Genomic DNA, 17,500 nt, shown 5'->3' with positions numbered 1-17,500 from the left:
TCTTCCATTTGACAACTTTTGTAAAAATATCGGACTGCCAGTCATTTATAGTATTTTTAACACCTTACCCGGTTACCGGCCATATAGCCACAGCATAGTTTAAAATTTGTGGCAGTCATTACGGTTTGATTTATGCTCAGAGGACAGACTGTGATATACCGTAAATGCTCGAATTAGCGCCCAGCTTCAAATAAGCGCCCCCCTCTGAATTAGCGCCCCCCTCTCGCCTTAGAAAATTAAATAAGCGCCCCGGGCGCTAATTCGAGCATTTACGGTATATCACAGTCTGTCCTCTGAGCATAAACCAAACGCCCGAAATCATTTCAGGATCGCTTGACCTTTCCTAATCGACATACCACGGTTTGTATTTGCAAGGATTCTTCCATTTGACAACTTTTGTAAAAATATCGGACTGCCAGTCATTTATAGTATTTTTAACACCTTACCCGGTTACCGGCCATATAGCCACAGCATAGTTTAAAATTTGTGGCAGTCATTACGGTTTGATACTGCAAGACCTTTCACGGATAAAATGATTTAAGATCGTTTTTCTTAATTGTAAGTGAGATATGTTGGAGATAATTTCACATTTCATTTTCTCTAGTCCACCTGGCCGGGGACAATGTGTTGTGTTCTTGGGCAAGACACTTTACTCTCACGGTGCCTCTCTCCACCCAGGTGTATAAATGGGTACCGGCGAATTTAATGCCGGGGGTAACCCTGCGATGGACTAGCATCCCATCCAGGGGGAAGTAGAAATACTCCTAGTCGCTTCATGCTACGGAAACCGGAGATAAGCGCCGGCCTGATGGGCCACTAGGCTCGTAGCAGACTTTACCTTACCTGCGATTTGGACATTTGCGAGATCACTAGGCGACTAAGAAATATCTCTGCCCTAGTTGAACAGGTTAAAAAATAAACGTAACGATGCCCTTCAACGAACGGACGAATGGACTCCAATATTAATTAAGCAAAACGCGAACTTAACTAAGCTATAGCATTTGGAACTAATTGCAGATGTATATAAGTTTTGAACTATGGCCACCCACAATGATTTAACAGGATTACTAATCACGTGATCACACTTCTTACAAAGTATATACCTCCGTGCAGCAATGTGGACATTTCAAAATAAAACCACAAGAGGAAGAAGATATTTTAAATTCTGCCTATCCAGCATGGCGAATCCAGGCTGACTCCCTTATTACGTTATCAAAACGACTGAAAACTTCACAAGAACTCTGTAAACAGCAATCTCACGATGAGATATTTCATTAAAATTGACGGCCAAATTCACTTTCAAATACCAACTATTCGCCGGCCTTTTTACTCATGACGTCAACTAGATGTCAGTTAAACTACGCCACGCGAAAACACTAAAAAAATACGTCATATGAGAATCAAAACTATGGTAACATTTTGCGCGTGAATATTCTAAATGCATTCATTTACGGAACAGGTTCGCAGGTGCGTTGCGGAAAACCATCCTCACGGGCGCGTAATTTTACAAACGTGCCTAAACCTATACATCATTTTAAAGCTTACAGAAAATGACGTGGAAATGTTTTTAACTGGTTAAATTGAATATAAAATGTACTGCGATCAGCAAATGCAAAATGAAGCGATTTTTATAAATGCGGCAAACTCGCGTCGGATTTTGGCCTTCCGAAGTAAACAATGACTGCATAACACTTAGCAGATGTTTGCCTTCAAAAGTATGTAGAGGAATCGTTGGATCAGCTTTCAAAAAAAAGATAGTATAATTCAAAGTTCAGAGACACACATTTCTTGGATTGACTTAGCGTTAAGAATTATATCTTTAAAACAAAAAACAAATAAGCTAAGGCCCGACACCCTTTTGCAGAGGAGGGTTTCCTGTAGCGTTGAGCGAGATTTTAGGTTTCTACCATGAATTCCTGTACGCAAACTATCCGCTCAAAGATGGGAAAATTCAAAGAAAATCAAGCCTAGAAATAAGACAGCTCAATACCTCTGAACTGTGACGTAATGAGTCACGCAAAAAAGGAAACTTACAATAACTTCGGAGTGAAAAGACATTTTGGATTTTTTTTCTTTTTTCTGCATAAGAAATCCTACACCACATACGTTACTTACGCCAAATATTACAATTTTGGAAAAATTTGACCCGCCAACCTGTTCCGTAACCTTAAGGGCCCACTGACGTATTTTTTGGGGTGCGTTGCTAAGGATGTAATGGTTAAGTAATTTGAGAGAATTTGGCATTATTTTGGTCAGTTTCCAACTTTTTATAACTAATGACCCCAAATATGACGTCAACGTGCCACGCCCATGGTCACATGAACAATAAAAGAAAACTCTAAATTTGTCTACGTGCTACACAATTTGGGTATTTAATCAATGGTTTCATAATTTGTATTCGTTTTTGCATCCAGCCAAGCATGGTTTCCTTTTTATTTGAAAATGTTCCTTTTAGAGAGATAAACGATACCGAAATACCCATGGCTTTTTCAAAAAAGATGATTTTAAAAAATCAATGCTTAGGTATATTCTGTATTTGGGGGTGAAACGTGCCACGTAAAAAAATTAATTCAATTTAAAACCACTGGAAATTTAGCTTTTTTCTCAAACCGGAAATCAGTTCGTTTACGCATGCGCAGTTGATCTGAGAACGAGCGCGAGGAAGGGCGAGGAAAAACCTTTGATGGAAACAACAGTTTGTGCGGTGACTTTTGCTTGTGAATGGGTTTTCTTGTCAGCTCATGATATGATGACGTCAGTTACCGGAAGTAACAATTCACTTCCTTAGGAAAGCGCGAAAAATCCGTCTGTGGGCCCTTAAATTGACGGCCAAATTCACTTTCGAATATCAACTATTCGCTGGCCTTGTTACAGGGTTGCCAGTATGGCAAACCCAGTCGGAATCTGTCTTTAATTTCGTCGTTTTTTTATTTTTCGTTTTCTTTTTTTTATTATTTTTTTCCGTGTCGGTAAAAGTCTTGCCTGTCAATCCCCTGCTAAGTGGTGTCTTTGAGCATAGAGCCTTCTGCGCGTATTTTCTTAGGATCGAGAGGGTAGTGGGAAATGCGTAGATTTCTCTGGTAGACACAGTAGAACGATTCACTTAACCGGCAATGTCGTCGAAAGTCATGTAACGCGAATGGCGTTTCAGTGGATCTTTGAACAAAATGTACCCTTACGAGGCTCAATAATGGCAAGCGAATTGGATACTGAACAAGACAGGAGGTCGAATGTTAAAAGCGACGAGTAATGGACTTCGACAACAATCTGTCGCCCGTCGAGCCGTAATCAAAGTGAACTGTCTTCCTAAAATTTTGCCAAGTGTGGTGTTTTGTACAACACTGAAACCAAATGAACAGTTCTCTGGTAACTCAGTATGGGTTCAACAAAGACAAAGAAGGAATCCATATAGTGGATCTGTTGTCTCAGTCGTCTCTCTATTTGTATTTACCAGTTCTCAACTCTGCACAGTCTTCCGGTATTAAACAATTGGAAATTTCACTAATAAGTCATTGACGTGAATGGCGTTTTAGCGGATCTTTAAACAAAATACACCCTCATGGAGCTCAAGAATGGATCGTCAATTGGATGAGCAAGACAGCGCTGAAAAATAAATATCTGGATTTTCAGCGACGAGTAATGGTCTTCGACAACAATTTCATTTTTCGCCTTTAGATATCAAGTGAGCTTTGTTTCTAATATTTTACTAACTTGGTATTATATAAAACACGGAAATCAAATAACAATGTTTTATGGATTTAACAAATTAACATTGAAGGAATCAAACGCCTACGAGAATGCATCACAGTGTTTACTCAAGTCGTATCTTAGGGGCTGTTTACATGGAGGTAGGAATATCCTAAAAGGCGGATCATCCTAGCGCCATATGTTTTCTGTATTCAGTTTACATGCAAGAGGCGTACTTGGCCCTAGTGCTAGGATCTTCCTACTGCTAGGATCTTCCTAGCTGTGAGCTAGGAAGATCCTAGTGCTAGGAAGATCCTAGCACCATGTAAACTGTCTTCGCTCGGAAGTTCCTGGTACTAGGGACAAAAAAACAAACATAGCGGCGACCGGGTGTTCACGGTATTCAGATGCCAAAGGTCGACAATTTCGTCTGGCGTTGCCACAGGACGATTCTAATGATTCTGATGACCACCGACAATATTCAGGACCAGTTTTGTTTCAAAGATAAACCAGCCAAGCGAGAGAGACAGTAGAGAGTAACGAGCAATCGATCGACAGCAATGTCGAAAACGCTGCGAGTCGAATACATGCGAATCCGAATTACGTGTTTGTTGTTCTCGCCCGCCATCTTGCTTTCATTCTCCACTTCCACCTAGACAGAAATTTCTGCATGTAAACCAAACGAAAAGTTGTTTCGCCTTCTAGGATCTTCCTAGTGCTAGGATCTTCCTACCTCCATGTAAACAGCCCCTTAGTTGTCTGACAATGTACATTTACCGGTATTTTGTACTCAACTCTGCAAAGGTGTAAAATATTTGGAAATGTGGCAGTGAAGAGTTATTTGAATGAAAGTTATTGTCGCTTTTGTGCTTCATTATTTATGGTCAAGGCTCCGAGTCGAAAAGGGTTTGATGTGAACTGTCAAAACTGTACATGTACCTAATCGCATCTCTTGTTTGCACGCACGCAATTAAAATAGGAGGGTTTTTTTGCCTCTAATAGTAAATAATTATGTTTTTTGTTTCAATTAATTTTTCGCTGGAAAAGGATTTTGCCGAGATATTTCCAGCCTTTGTGAACTTTAATATCATGTTGTGTAATTTTCAAGCTTAACAAATTTGCATACTTGGGTTGAAATGTGATACGGGAGCATTTTTGTGGTATAGTGTCACGAAAATAAACAGGTCTGTTGGAAGCTTGCTTGAGTTTCAACAAAATGAGCCCCAAAATCGACAAAAAAAAAAAAAGTGTTACTAATGAATAATAAAGTAGCTGCTATCCCCCAAACGATGGAATAACCTGGCGATAAATAACCTCGTCTTGGAGAGTAGAGTTTTGACTGTCAACCTGAGGAGTTGGGCGATTGTGATCTTTGTGTTGAATTCGCACATTTCTTGTTAAACGTTATTACACTTGAAAGAAAAAGAAAACTAACAAAAACAAAAACCCGATATCTTGCCATCATTTGACACAGATGCTTCACTGTTTCAGGAGTGAACAAGCCGCGGTAACTTCATCACGCCCAAAATGGCGGAAAATTGGCCAAAATCGATACCCTATTTATGTTTATGACCAAAACGGCTGAAAAACCCTACCCTTTGGGGCCGCACATACCTATATAGCCCATATAAGGGAGTACCCCGCCCCCCCGGGCATCACGGCGCCCGCTGAATCCGATGTCACTTTCGATTTTGCGCTTTAATTGCGCAGCCAAAAGTACAATAGCAAAAATCTCCCAAAATGTTTGTCGCTGATCGTAACTTTTCATATTCGGGGTTAAAAATTAATGTTGTTTTCATGTCATAAATGTTGTTGCTGATGGCAAAATATTTTATTCTCGATCGACCGTTCAGAAAACTTCCTTCTGCTCTTCCTAAAAACTGTGTATCACTATTTATTTACCAGTCCAGGATTGTTATCAATTTTGATAATCATGTTACGACAACATGGCGGCCATTGCAGAAATCGGAGGATTTTGTATACACTTTGCTTTATTCGTTTTTTGTTCGGAACTGGTTGGGTTATCTACCCGCAACTCTACTCGATATGGACAAGAAAGGAACGTTCTTCGCCTTTCTCAAAGATAGCGGTGGCAGAGCGGGTTGAGCGGTTGGAAATGTTAGCTGTAAAGTGGGACAGCGCATGAAATTGGGTCCCAAAGTCAGGTACGTTTTCCAGTTTGTCGTTAAATTAAAGGTACTTGTAGATTTTTACAGGATTTGCAAAAGAACATGTCGCTATCTTTGAGTCTTTTACTTGAACTTTCACGTGTTTTTGCTGTTGTGCACGATCTATTAAAAATGTGCAAGGGGGTATTTTGATTTGCGATGTGCTCTTAATAATGACGGCCATATTTGATTGTTTTACTCCTAGGCGTTGAGATGGCGGATGCTGATGCCCACAGGAAAAAATTAGCAAAATTATGTATATTTTGTGGCTCTGCAACGTCGAAAAAGACTAAAAGGCCTAAAAACAAATTCAAGGATGACTTTGAACGATATTTTGGTATTAATTCTGAAAAGTGCAGTGGAATCGAAGGCTTGAGTGACACAGGAACAATGCCTGTCAAAAAAGTGATGGCCGTTGATCACCTGCAAAGTGTAGCAAAACACAACTTTATTAGTCCAATTATGTTTGGATCCAACCTGGTTATGAATTCAATTGCACGCAGTAGAATGGCAGTGGATATTTATGGAAACTTCATCCGGGGAGTCAGTATAACATTATGAAATCCTGGTTAAATGGTTTATCGCTGGAGATCCCTGCTATGCCAGAAGGAGACATTCTGACTGCCAGAGCTAATGATCAGGTTTTGTCAAAGAAGTGGACTGTGCGCAAAGATAAGTATCTTGACATGTGTGTGTTATAAAGAGGTTGGTACCAATGATGCAATATTGCAAAGAGATGAGACGCTTGCACCAAGGTAATGCAAATGCCACAGTTTATAATTTATGAATCCTACCACCTTCATTTTGTGATTTTGAATATCTTTTGCAAGTCTATTCTCTGTTAAAATTGTCCATTATGGGGACTATTTTAATCATTACCAAATGCCCAAATTGTTAGGACTGAAGAGTGACTGAAATGCATGAAGAAACCATTCTTTACCTATTACCTGTTTTCCTTTTTGTTTACCAAAATTAACATTTTGTACATTTATGCAGTAGCTTAATTAACCCATTGACTCCCAGGGGTTCCCCATTGACGAGTAAAGTCTGACCGATTTCGGCCGGTTTGGATGTCGATGGGTTAATGGAGACATAGTTTTTCAGTGAGTGATTAAATCTGCCAGCTGTTTTTTTAGTAAAAGGCTTGAGATTTATTTAGTAGGGTTTCTTTCTTCAATGTGTAGTTCCATAAAATGTCCATACCTCCCCCACAAAAGGTGCGTTTTGGCATGACTTCACTATCTGAAAATTCTAATGAGGTTTCTTTAAGTGTTTTGGTCTTTTTGCACCCTTCCTCTCCCTGGAATTTGAAATCCCTTGTGTGTGTGTGTGTATGGAGATTTTTTTTAGGAGCGAGTCTATGGATTTTCAACTTTGCATGTAAATTGAAAAAAATATATTGAACAAAAATATACAAAAGATTGTGGACCAGATTTTTAATGGGGACTGCTTTTCATAATTATAAAAACTGCTTTTCATAATTATAAAATTCCTTTTATAGCGAAGATATCTGTTTACAAACATTGATGTCAAATTTCTTTTGATATTTAAATTTGCCAATAAGGATCTAGTTGGCACATTAATATTAATAGGTGATGTCATTGATATCCTCACTGTATAGCAAGCTGAGCTAGAGTCAATGCCTGAAATAAGATGGGTGGGCTGACCGTTTTCATAATCAACTAACACATTTGACAATATATGCACTTGCATACTGTTATTTTAATTAAGTGGCTTAATTGTTGTGACTTGATCATACGTATTTTAAAATTCATTAACAGTAAATGGTCCAAAAGATTGGAAGAAGCAAAGACTGACACTTCAAAGAAACAGCATCTCCTAGATGATTGCTCTGCCACATCTGATGATGTCATGCTATTGCATAAAGAGGCAAGTAAAGAAAGATTGTCATGGACAACATATAATAAATATTATACAACTCAGGGCCGTAGCCAGAAAAAAAATATGACTATGAAGTATTTTAAGTGTTTATGATGAGTACATATTAAAGACAACTCTGGAATCACGCTTTATTTTAAAATTTCACGAAACAATGACAGAGGCAAGTGCCTCGGTTTGCCTCATACTAGCTACGGCCCTACAACTTAAAATACTTTGTGCATGTAAGAAACACCAATACAGTATCACAGGGCTGGTAACTAAAGAGTCTACTTCATTTTAGTTCCATTTTTTGGCTAAATCACTGAATAGTTCTCATTCTGGATAACTAATTGTTTAAATTGTTGTTTTGGTCATTTTATGATTTGGAGTTTTGGTGTATTAATTCATTGAATGTGGTTTCTTACATCTTCATTATTTTGTTTTCATTAAGAGGACTCTCATTTCTATTTAAAATTCTTTTTTAAAATTTGGTTGAATGATGTATTTCTGTCTTAAGTTTAGTACGTTGTAGACAAATACTAAAGCCCATTTGACAGTATCATATGATACATGTACATTTTTCTTACTTTAGAACAAAAAGATGATCCGTGAAATTTTGCTCGAAGTTGTGAAAGAGCAAAGACGTTCTGCAAACATGTTCGTACAATAATATGTTTTTGGTATTTAAGCTTTGCACACAGATACAGAGAGTTATTTCAGCGGCTTTAATTTGGCAATATTAATGTCGTAACGTGCAAATAAAAAGTAATTTTCCCCTTGGCATCGCGGCTTCCTGTGCATTCGGCAATTCAAGAGCCGTTTCAAAAACGAAATTATTAACTTTCCTTGTTTCATTTCATATTTTATACAGAATGCCCCAGTTTCGCCTCCGAACAAAAAGAAGCCGACTGATGACTGATGAAAATATCATGCCCAGTAAAGAAGAATAAACAGTGCATTTTAGCTTAACTGTTGTCGTCTCCTTTACTGTTATTTTACTCGGGACAGCTGTTAGATTAGGTATTCAAAATAAAGCCTCTAAATAACTTTGCCCAAACATTCCACATTGTATGCATTTCACTGTGATATAAGCATTGAAAATTCCTTCCGCTTTGCCCAGCGTTTCGCACTATTGTCCGCCATTTTGAATTTTCACGCAGTTGCTTATCAATAATGTAACGTGGACGCGAATTTGAGCAGTGGTTGGCTAATGGTTTGTTTTGGTAGTGGTTATCAAAATTGATAACAATCCTGCACTGTTTACTTTTGCATCAATATTTGTTTCGCATAAAGCAAGCTAACAAAATCTGTTTCTTGCTTGGTCCGCATTTGTTAGCGTTAAAATAGAATTTTCGGTCCAATGCTTCTGTTCCGACTGTTACTCTTTTGAGATTTGCAGTCGATAGAAGTACTCCGTCCGCAATTTTAAGTGATTAATTACGATATTCAGCGAGGGAAAAAGTCTTTAATCAACCAAACAATTACTTACCTACGACATGACACATCCAATTACTGCGGAGGAATACCTGTAATTCTTTTGAGACGCTCCTAGTAAGTCACAGTAATATTTCAATTGAAAGACTCGCTTTGCTTTTCCGGAATCGATGACCACGTGAACACACAATTAACATCACGTGAAATGATTTCTCGGAATCACTCGAACATCTGCTTTACACTTCCGGTCTACCGATGAAAACCAAAGACAGAAATGAGTGCTTAGATTGGCTTGCTAAATTTGAGTTCAGCTCGTTTTTGCACCTGGCATAATTAGCCAATGCAGTTTTCAAAATCGTTCTCACTTGTCTCCATAAACAATTGTTTTATATTTCAAGATCATACATGCGTTTATATAGAGGAAACAAAGAACATCTGTGACTTAGCCTATTCTCGAGTGTCAAAGAAAGCAAATATGCAATTCATCACTCTGAGGCTTGATTGTGCCAAGGATCTTAAATTCAGCAATACGCCTCACGGGTAAATAAAATCTTTGTCAAGCTGATTGCAAGGAGCACAAATTTTATGTCTAGGTTGGTGAAAGTCAGTCTCGCTCAATTTGTACAAAACGGGAAAAGCATTTTGTAACTGGATTGGTAGAGACGATTATGATTTACGGATAAGGGCTCGCGTTGTTGTCAAAAAATCACGTTTTCACAAATTATTATTACTTCATTTCACTATTTAGTTATTTCTTCTTGTTGTTGTTTTCTGCGTGGGTTTGTGTCGGTTTAATTGCTGTTATTTACAAAAAAATATAAAAGACTTAAGATGAGGTGAGCTTTATTATTATTATTATTATTATTATTGTTATTATTATTATTATTATTATTACCATCATTATTATTATTACTATTATTTTTTTGCTGGGCTGAGTGACGTTGTTGAGAAAATGAACCAATTCGCTATCACATGGGCATGAGTATGACCTAACGATCCATTATATTTGAGCACGTATCTTCTTTGCTTCATATGCACTATGTTTTCTCCCTTGTGCCTCGTGAATCGAGCGGGGGATCACACACGCATAATCCAAAGGGGAATTTGGCTGATAGTGATAGAAACGTTTTATTGAATACGAATGAATTTACACGATCATCGCTGTTGTTTAGAGCTGCATAAGGAGCAGCGAGAAAGGCCTGAAGGGGAATTCAAACCCTGACCTCTGCGATGCTGGTGCAGTGCTATCGGGCCAACCGGGACCACCCCTCCCAGTTTGCTTGATAGCTCACAGGTAGAGCTTAGGGTTCGATCGAATCCCCGTCCAGGCCTGGCCTTAACAGCAGCGAGAAAGGCCACAAAACGTCCACGCTGAATGTTTCAGACCTTTCTCGCTGCTACTTAAGATCTAGAATCGCTAAAAGACTGCTATGATCATAAACAATCACTGTAATCCGTATTTCTAATACATGACATTCATGTATTACCATAATATATCTTTCTTGAACACCATAACACACAAATACTGTTTACAAACATTGATGTCAAATTTCTTTTGATATTTAAATTTGCCAATAAGGATCTAGTTGGCACATTAATATTAATAGGTGATGTCATTGATATCCTCACTATATAGCAAGCTGAGCTAGAGTCAATGCCTGAAAGAGGATGGGTGGGCTGACTGTTTTCATAATCAACTAACACATTTGACAATATATGCACTTGCATACTGTTATTTTAATTAAGTGGCTTAATTGTTGTGACTTGATCATACGAATTTTAAAATTCATTAACAGTAAATGGTCCAAAAGATTGGAAGATGCAAAGACTGACACTTCAAAGAAACAGCATCTCCTAGATGATTGCTCTGCCACATCTGATGATGTCATGCTATTGCATAAAGAGGCAAGTAAAGAAAGATTGTCATGGACAACATATAATAAATATTATACAACTCAGGGCCGTAGCCAGAAAAAAAGTATGACTATGAAGTATTTTAAGTGTTTATGATGAGTACATATTAAAGACAACTCTGGAATCACGCTTTATTTTAAAATTTCACGAAACAATGACAGAGGCAAGTGCCTCGGTTTGCCTCATACTAGCTACGGCCCTACAACTTAAAATACTTTGTGCAAGTAAGAAACACCAATACAGTATCACAGGGCTGGTAACTAAAGAGTCTACTTCATTTTAGTTCCATTTTTTGGCTAAATCACTGAATAGTTCTCATTCTGGATAACTAATTGTTTAAATTGTTGTTTTGGTCATTTTATGATTTGGAGTTTTGGTGTATTAATTCATTGAATGTGGTTTCTTACATCTTCATTATTTTGTTTTCATTAAGAGGACTCTCATTTCTATTTAAAATTCTTTTTTAAAATTTGGTTGAATGATGTATTTCTGTCTTAAGTTTAGTACGTTGTAGACAAATACTAAAGCCCATTTGACAGTATCATATGATACATGTACATTTTTCTTACTTTAGAACAAAAAGATGATCCGTGAAATTTTGCTCGAAGTTGTGAAAGAGCAAAGACGTTCTGCAAACATGTTCGTACAATAATATGTTTTTGGTATTTAAGTTCTGCACACAGATACAGAGAGTCATTTCAGCGGCTTTAATTTGGCAATATTAATGTCGTAACGTGCAAATAAAAAGTAATTTTCCCCTTGGACCATCGCGGCTTCCTGTGCATTCGGCAATTCAAGAGCTGTTTCAAAAACGAAATTATTAACTTTCCTTGTTTCATTTCATATTTTATACAGAATGCCCCAGTTTCGCCTCCGAACAAAAAGAAGCCGACTGATGACTGATGAAAATATCATGCCCAGTAAAGAAGAATAAACAGTGCATTTTAGCTTAACTGTTGTCGTCTCCTTTACTGTTATTTTACTCGGGACAGCTGTTAGATTAGGTATTCAAAATAAAGCCTCTAAATAACTTTGCCCAAACATTCCACATTGTATGCATTTCACTGTGATATAAGCATTGAAAATTCCTTCCGCTTTGCCCAGCGTTTCGCACTATTGTCCGCCATTTTGAATTTTCACGCAGTTGCTTATCAATAATGTAACGTGGACGCGAATTTGAGCAGTGGTTGGCTAATGGTTTGTTTTGGTAGTGGTTATCAAAATTGATAACAATCCTGCACTGTTTACTTTTGCATCAATATTTGTTTCTCATAAAGCAAGCAAGCGTTAAAATAGAATTTTCGGTCCAATGCTTCTGTTCCGACTGTTACTCTTTTGAGATTTGCAGTCGATAGAAGTACTCCGTCCGCAATTTTAACTGATTAATTACGATATTCAGCGAGGGAAAAGTCTTTAATCAACCAAACAATTACTTACCTACGACATGACACATCCAATTACTGCGGAGGAATACCTGTAATTCTTTTGAGACGCTCCTAGTAAGTCACAGTAATATTTCAATTGAAAGACTCGCTTTGCTTTCTCGGAATCGATGACCACGTGAACACACAATTAACATCACGTGAAATGATTTCTCGGAATCACTCGAACATCTGCTTTACACTTCCGGTCTACCGATGAAAACCAAAGACAGAAATGAGTGCTTAGATTGGCTTGCTAAATTTGAGTTCAGCTCGTTTCTGCACCTGGCATAATTAGCCAATGCAGTTTTCAAAATCGTTCTCACTTGTCTCCATAAACAATTGTTTTATATTTCAAGATCATACATGCGTATATATAGAGGAAAAAAAGAACATCTGTTACTTAGCCTATTCTCGCGTGTCAAAGAAAGCAAATATGCAATTCATCACTCTGAGGCTTGATTGTGCCAAGGACCTTTAATTCAGCAATACGCCTCACGGGGACATAAAATCTTTGTCAAGCTGATTGCAAGGAGCACAAATTTTATGTCTAGGTTGGTGAAAGTCAGTCTCGCTCAATTTGTACAAAACGGGAAAAGCATTTTGTAACTGGATTGGTAGAGACGATTATGATTGGATAAGGGCTCGCGTTGTTGTCAAAAAATCACGTTTTCACAAATTATTATTACTTCATTTCACTATTTAGTTATTTCTTCTTGTTGTCGTTTTCTGCGTGGGTTTGTGTCCGTTTAATTGCTGTTATGTACAAAAAAATATAAAAGACTTAAGGTGAGGTATTATTATTATTATTATTATTATTATTATTATTATTATTATTACCATCATTATTATTATTACTATTATTTTTTTGCTGGGCTGAGTGACGTTGTTGAGAAAATGAACCAATTCGCTATCACATGGGCATGAGTATGACCTAACGATCCATTATATTTGAGCACGTATCTTCTTTGCTTCATTTGCACTATGTTTTCTCCCTTGTGCCTCGTGAATCGAGCGGGGGGATCACACACGCATAATCCAAAGGGGAATTTGGCTGATAGTGACAGAAACGTTTTATTGAATACGAATGAATTTACACGATCATCGCTGTTGTTTAGAGCTGCATAAGCAGCAGCGAGAAAGGCCTGAAGGGGAATTCAAACCCTGACCTCTGCGATGCTGGTGCAGTGCTATCGGGCCAACCGGGACCACCCCTCCCAGTTTGCTTGATAGCTCAACAGGTAGAGCTTAGGGTTCGATCGAATCCCCGTCCAGGCCTTTCTTTGCTGCTCAATTGCAATGGCTGATAAAAGATATATACTGCAGTGGCCAAAATAACTCGAGACTTAACACGTTGCACCTCTATTTGGTCTCATGAATAATAAATTCCTTAAGTCTAAAAGAATATCTTAACTGGAGAGGTGACATTGTGGTGTCACCGGAAAACCCCTAAAATCTTAGGAAATTTGGACACTACTTTTCTTTTATTTGTTATAGCGGTGTAACAGCCAACTGCAAGCTGTCTAAATTTTTGTCTTACCAAAAAGAAGCATCCAATTGCAAAAGGATGGGCTTCGACCTACCCTGACCGTTATGCGGTTATAGCGGTCATAATAATTACAATAGACCAGATATTCCTCGGGGAATTGACCTCTGCTTTCATGATTTAACCACTGTTAAATATATCTGCTGTTTACACGATTTGAAACGGTTCATAACTAGAGTCAACTCTAAAGGCTTGTATTAACGAAATAAAAGGCTCCTAGCCGTCAAAACTCAACTAGAGCACTTTCTTTGACCAATCTAAATTAATATAACTCAAAGCTTTCACATTTCGAGTAAGGTCCTAATTAAACATGTAAATTAATAAAACAGTAAGTACACTTCCACCGGAGGAGCTGCAGTGGGACCTCTACCAATTTCCAGCACTGCTTGGTGAAAGCTTGTATATCATCTTCATTTCCAAAACCACACTTTACACCTATCCTAGGAAAAGATAGCATTTAGTTACTGCACGCAAATGGCCCACAAATGGTCAATTATCCAGCAAATCTTCTGGAGACATCATTAAGAGTCAACACGTATGCGTTAGCACAAGAACTAGGCAAGGGTTTCCGATGATTTCTCTGAAAACACTTCTTGAACCTAAATATAAAAAAAACAAAGGAATTTCCAGACACTTTCAATGACACTTAAAGGAATGCTCAGGGAATGAAATGTTTCGATAGCGTGCGGGACACTATAGCTGACGTGCTAATTTGCGATCCGTGCTTTAAAGTTGAAAATGACTTAACGTTGTCCTCATTTGTTATCAGAAGCACATGGCATGTATTGTTTGCAAACAGCCTTGGAGTATACTGGAAGTGGTTCGTATCTATTGTACAGGAAGTCTTGATTAACACGAGGTGTAGTATGGCACAGATCATAGGATGAGTTTTAGGTTTATGGAAAGACAGATAACTTGTTTAATTGGAAGAAAGAGATTCATTTGTCTTTTTAGAACCGGAAATACTACAAGTCACCTCATCTTGAATATGTTTAATAGTGAATGAATAAACCATTTCTCTCTGTCTCATCTAACTCTCTGTTTAGTTTAGACGTTTGAGTAAAATTTCGATCAAGTACAAACCTCAGGTTATACGTCCTTGAACTATCTAAACAATTTTCCTGGCTAGCGGTAAGGCATCGAGGCCCATCTGTTCATTGTACACCTCATTCGGAATTCATGGAAAGCAAACCGTGTACGGATAGCGGGTTCGAGAGTAATTACCCACAAGGCTTTCCAGCAGACTGGCTAACGAACGGAGTTCAGGGTCTTTTAAGCCTCCACAAAGTTCAATCAATCTGTGGCCATAACTACTTTCTGCATCTATGGTAAACTGTGCAGCTTTCAGGGCTTTCTCTGTAGCCTAGGAAAATCAAAATTCGCCGCATGGGCAAATGCTTCTTGTAAATACACTAGGCAAGTTCATCAATTAAAAAATATCTGAAAGTGATGTCAACAAAAAACTGTCTAGGCAATTCAGAATGTCCAAATGGGTACTCAAGAGTTGCGTGAATATACACTAAAAAGAAGACAACGTTACCACTTGGTCAATTAGAAAATCGTTACAAAAATAACGACTGTTACAGAAAAATAAGGACGATCTTGTTTTCGTCAATTATTGAAACAAGCAACACTGAACTTGCAATAATATACTCGCATCCTACATACGGCAACTATTTATGACATCTTACAAATATAGCTAAATGAATTGAAACCTCCGCTCAGAAGTCGGTAAAATTCAGTCATGGCTTCCTTTCCAACAATCAACGATTTCACGATCTCACAATTTCACTAAAATTGAGCTCTCAAATTTCTTAATACTTCGCGATCAACGAAACAGACAAACATATGGTTAGAGCGTGGAAATTGAAATAAGTGCAGGTCCCATAACTTTTGAGTTATAATAACTAATAATTCAGTTCTCCAATTGGATGCTTCTCAATAGCCTAAAAGTTCTCCTCCCGGCAGTTGGAGGTTATATGTTGTTTTGTTCTTCTTGAGACTAGAGCGTTAACTTCGAATTCCTCCTTTGTCCTTCAACGCTGCATTTGTTCATGACTTGTTTAAATTAGATTCAGTTACACTCGAGTTTAATTGAAAACTAAAGAAGTGTCATCGATATGTTGCAGATTTCTCGCTGAAGAAATATTTCAGTCAATGACTAGATATCAAGAAATGAAATGGAATGCCACCCATGAGTTTACGGTCACGGTATCAGATACCTTTAGAATGTCGTATATAGTACATAGACGAGGGGTCAAGCTCGAGACTCAACTCTGGTTATTCAAATCACTTAAGAACATAACGTAAGTTTAAACTCTACATGCTGACACTTGAAGCCAGCCCACTCGAAAGAGGGTTTGTTGCAAACAACGTCGTTCATCACTGCAGTGACATCCGCACAAGCCTGTCTAAACCAACGTCTAGCCTCTCCTGGCTGTTGGTTTGGCCTACCACGTGAGCTTTCATGGGACTGCTGTCTTGTGCCGTACCCTTCGCGCTGCGCGTGATGCTGCCTTGCACGGTTACCCCAGGAGAAGAAAAAATCATCGTACGACGTACCTTGAGTACTCCCAGTAAAACCCGGGTAGGTTTGCGGGATGTCTCTCGGCTCGCCCCTCTCCAATCGTGAAATTCCATTCTGCAGGTGTTTAAACACCTCATTACAAAGTTCCTCGTTGCCAACGTTTTTATCTGGGTGCCATCTCAAATACAGCCGCTTGATGACATTTCGACGTTTCTCTTCCGGCATCTTCCATGCCTGTTTAAGAAGGTCTGAGATCTCGTCAAATATCTCTTGCTGGTCTTTGCCTTTAGAGGGATTGGCATAGTGTCTCGAGGAATTCTCGCTAAGTCCGTCTGTGGTATCAGTGTCGGTACAATTGAAATCTTCTGAACGGTGAAACTTCCATTGCTTGGTTATTACCGATGTCTTTTCCGTATCTTTTTGCCAAGAGGAAACAGTTTGGATCTGTTACTTCTTCAATAATCCTTGCATAAATGTAAGTTGCAACTCCTGATTCTCGGTTTAATGTCGTCTAGCTCATATCCCACGTAATCGCCAGGATCGCAATCTTCAAAATCTTCATTCAAAAGATGGTGATCTTCAAGTGGAATGAAAGATCCTGCTGTTGGATAGATTTTTTGCTCTTTTTTTAAGGTAGGAATTATCTGCACGAATCTTTACGCTGTCTAGTAACGGCCATATTTCACGAGGATGACATTGGAGCATTTGATAAATTAACCCTGCTTTCTTTCCGAGGAACTCGCCATACAGTTCCACAATTGCAGATGGCGCTAATGTTAACAATCTGTTCTCGAACATGGCATCTACATACACCGTGCAGCTCTCTTCTTCAGGTGGAAGATTCTTTTTTAAGAGGTGAGGGACCCTTGCCTCACTACCGGGAATAGAATAATCATCGCAAAGCAGAGTGGTTCTCAGGTTA

At 38.4% G+C, this 17,500-nt stretch overlaps 2 protein-coding genes and 2 long non-coding RNA genes across 5 annotated transcripts in view; 1 reads left to right on the top strand and 3 right to left on the bottom strand.

The window, feature by feature from the left end:
• LOC138051493 (sacsin-like) overlaps positions 1 to 13,041 on the bottom strand; it is a 44,141-nt gene extending 31,100 nt beyond the window's left edge. Inside the window, exons 1-2 of the mRNA XM_068897703.1 lie at positions 12,522 to 13,041; positions 9,226 to 9,419 (exon numbers count right to left, since the gene is read on the bottom strand). The gene's annotated coding sequence lies outside the window, so the exon portion shown is untranslated. The remainder of the gene's footprint in view (positions 1 to 9,225; positions 9,420 to 12,521) is intronic.
• The window catches only part of LOC138051497 (uncharacterized), a 282,752-nt gene that overhangs the window by 86,176 nt on the left and 179,076 nt on the right, over positions 1 to 17,500 (bottom strand). The gene's annotated exons all lie outside the window — the stretch shown is intronic.
• On the top strand, positions 9,434 to 12,493 carry LOC138051506 (uncharacterized). 2 transcript variants are annotated; one of them, XR_011132833.1, is made up of 3 exons: positions 9,434 to 9,710; positions 10,967 to 11,075; positions 11,940 to 12,493. It is a non-coding gene; the product is annotated as an uncharacterized lncRNA (long non-coding RNA). The 2 variants fall into 2 exon arrangements; XR_011132834.1 differs by having other exon boundaries at positions 9,434 to 9,763.
• Positions 14,378 to 17,500, bottom strand: part of LOC138051470 (uncharacterized) — a 118,724-nt gene continuing 115,601 nt past the window's right edge. The window contains exon 3 of the long non-coding RNA XR_011132824.1: positions 14,378 to 14,491. This is a non-coding gene — a long non-coding RNA (uncharacterized lncRNA). The remainder of the gene's footprint in view (positions 14,492 to 17,500) is intronic.

This window comes from Montipora capricornis, chromosome 6 (assembly GCF_036669925.1).
Source record: "Montipora capricornis isolate CH-2021 chromosome 6, ASM3666992v2, whole genome shotgun sequence".
NCBI lineage: Eukaryota > Metazoa > Cnidaria > Anthozoa > Scleractinia > Acroporidae > Montipora > Montipora capricornis.
The sequence above is the reverse complement of the archived record's forward strand: the minus strand, read 5'-3'. Positions and strand labels throughout refer to the sequence as shown.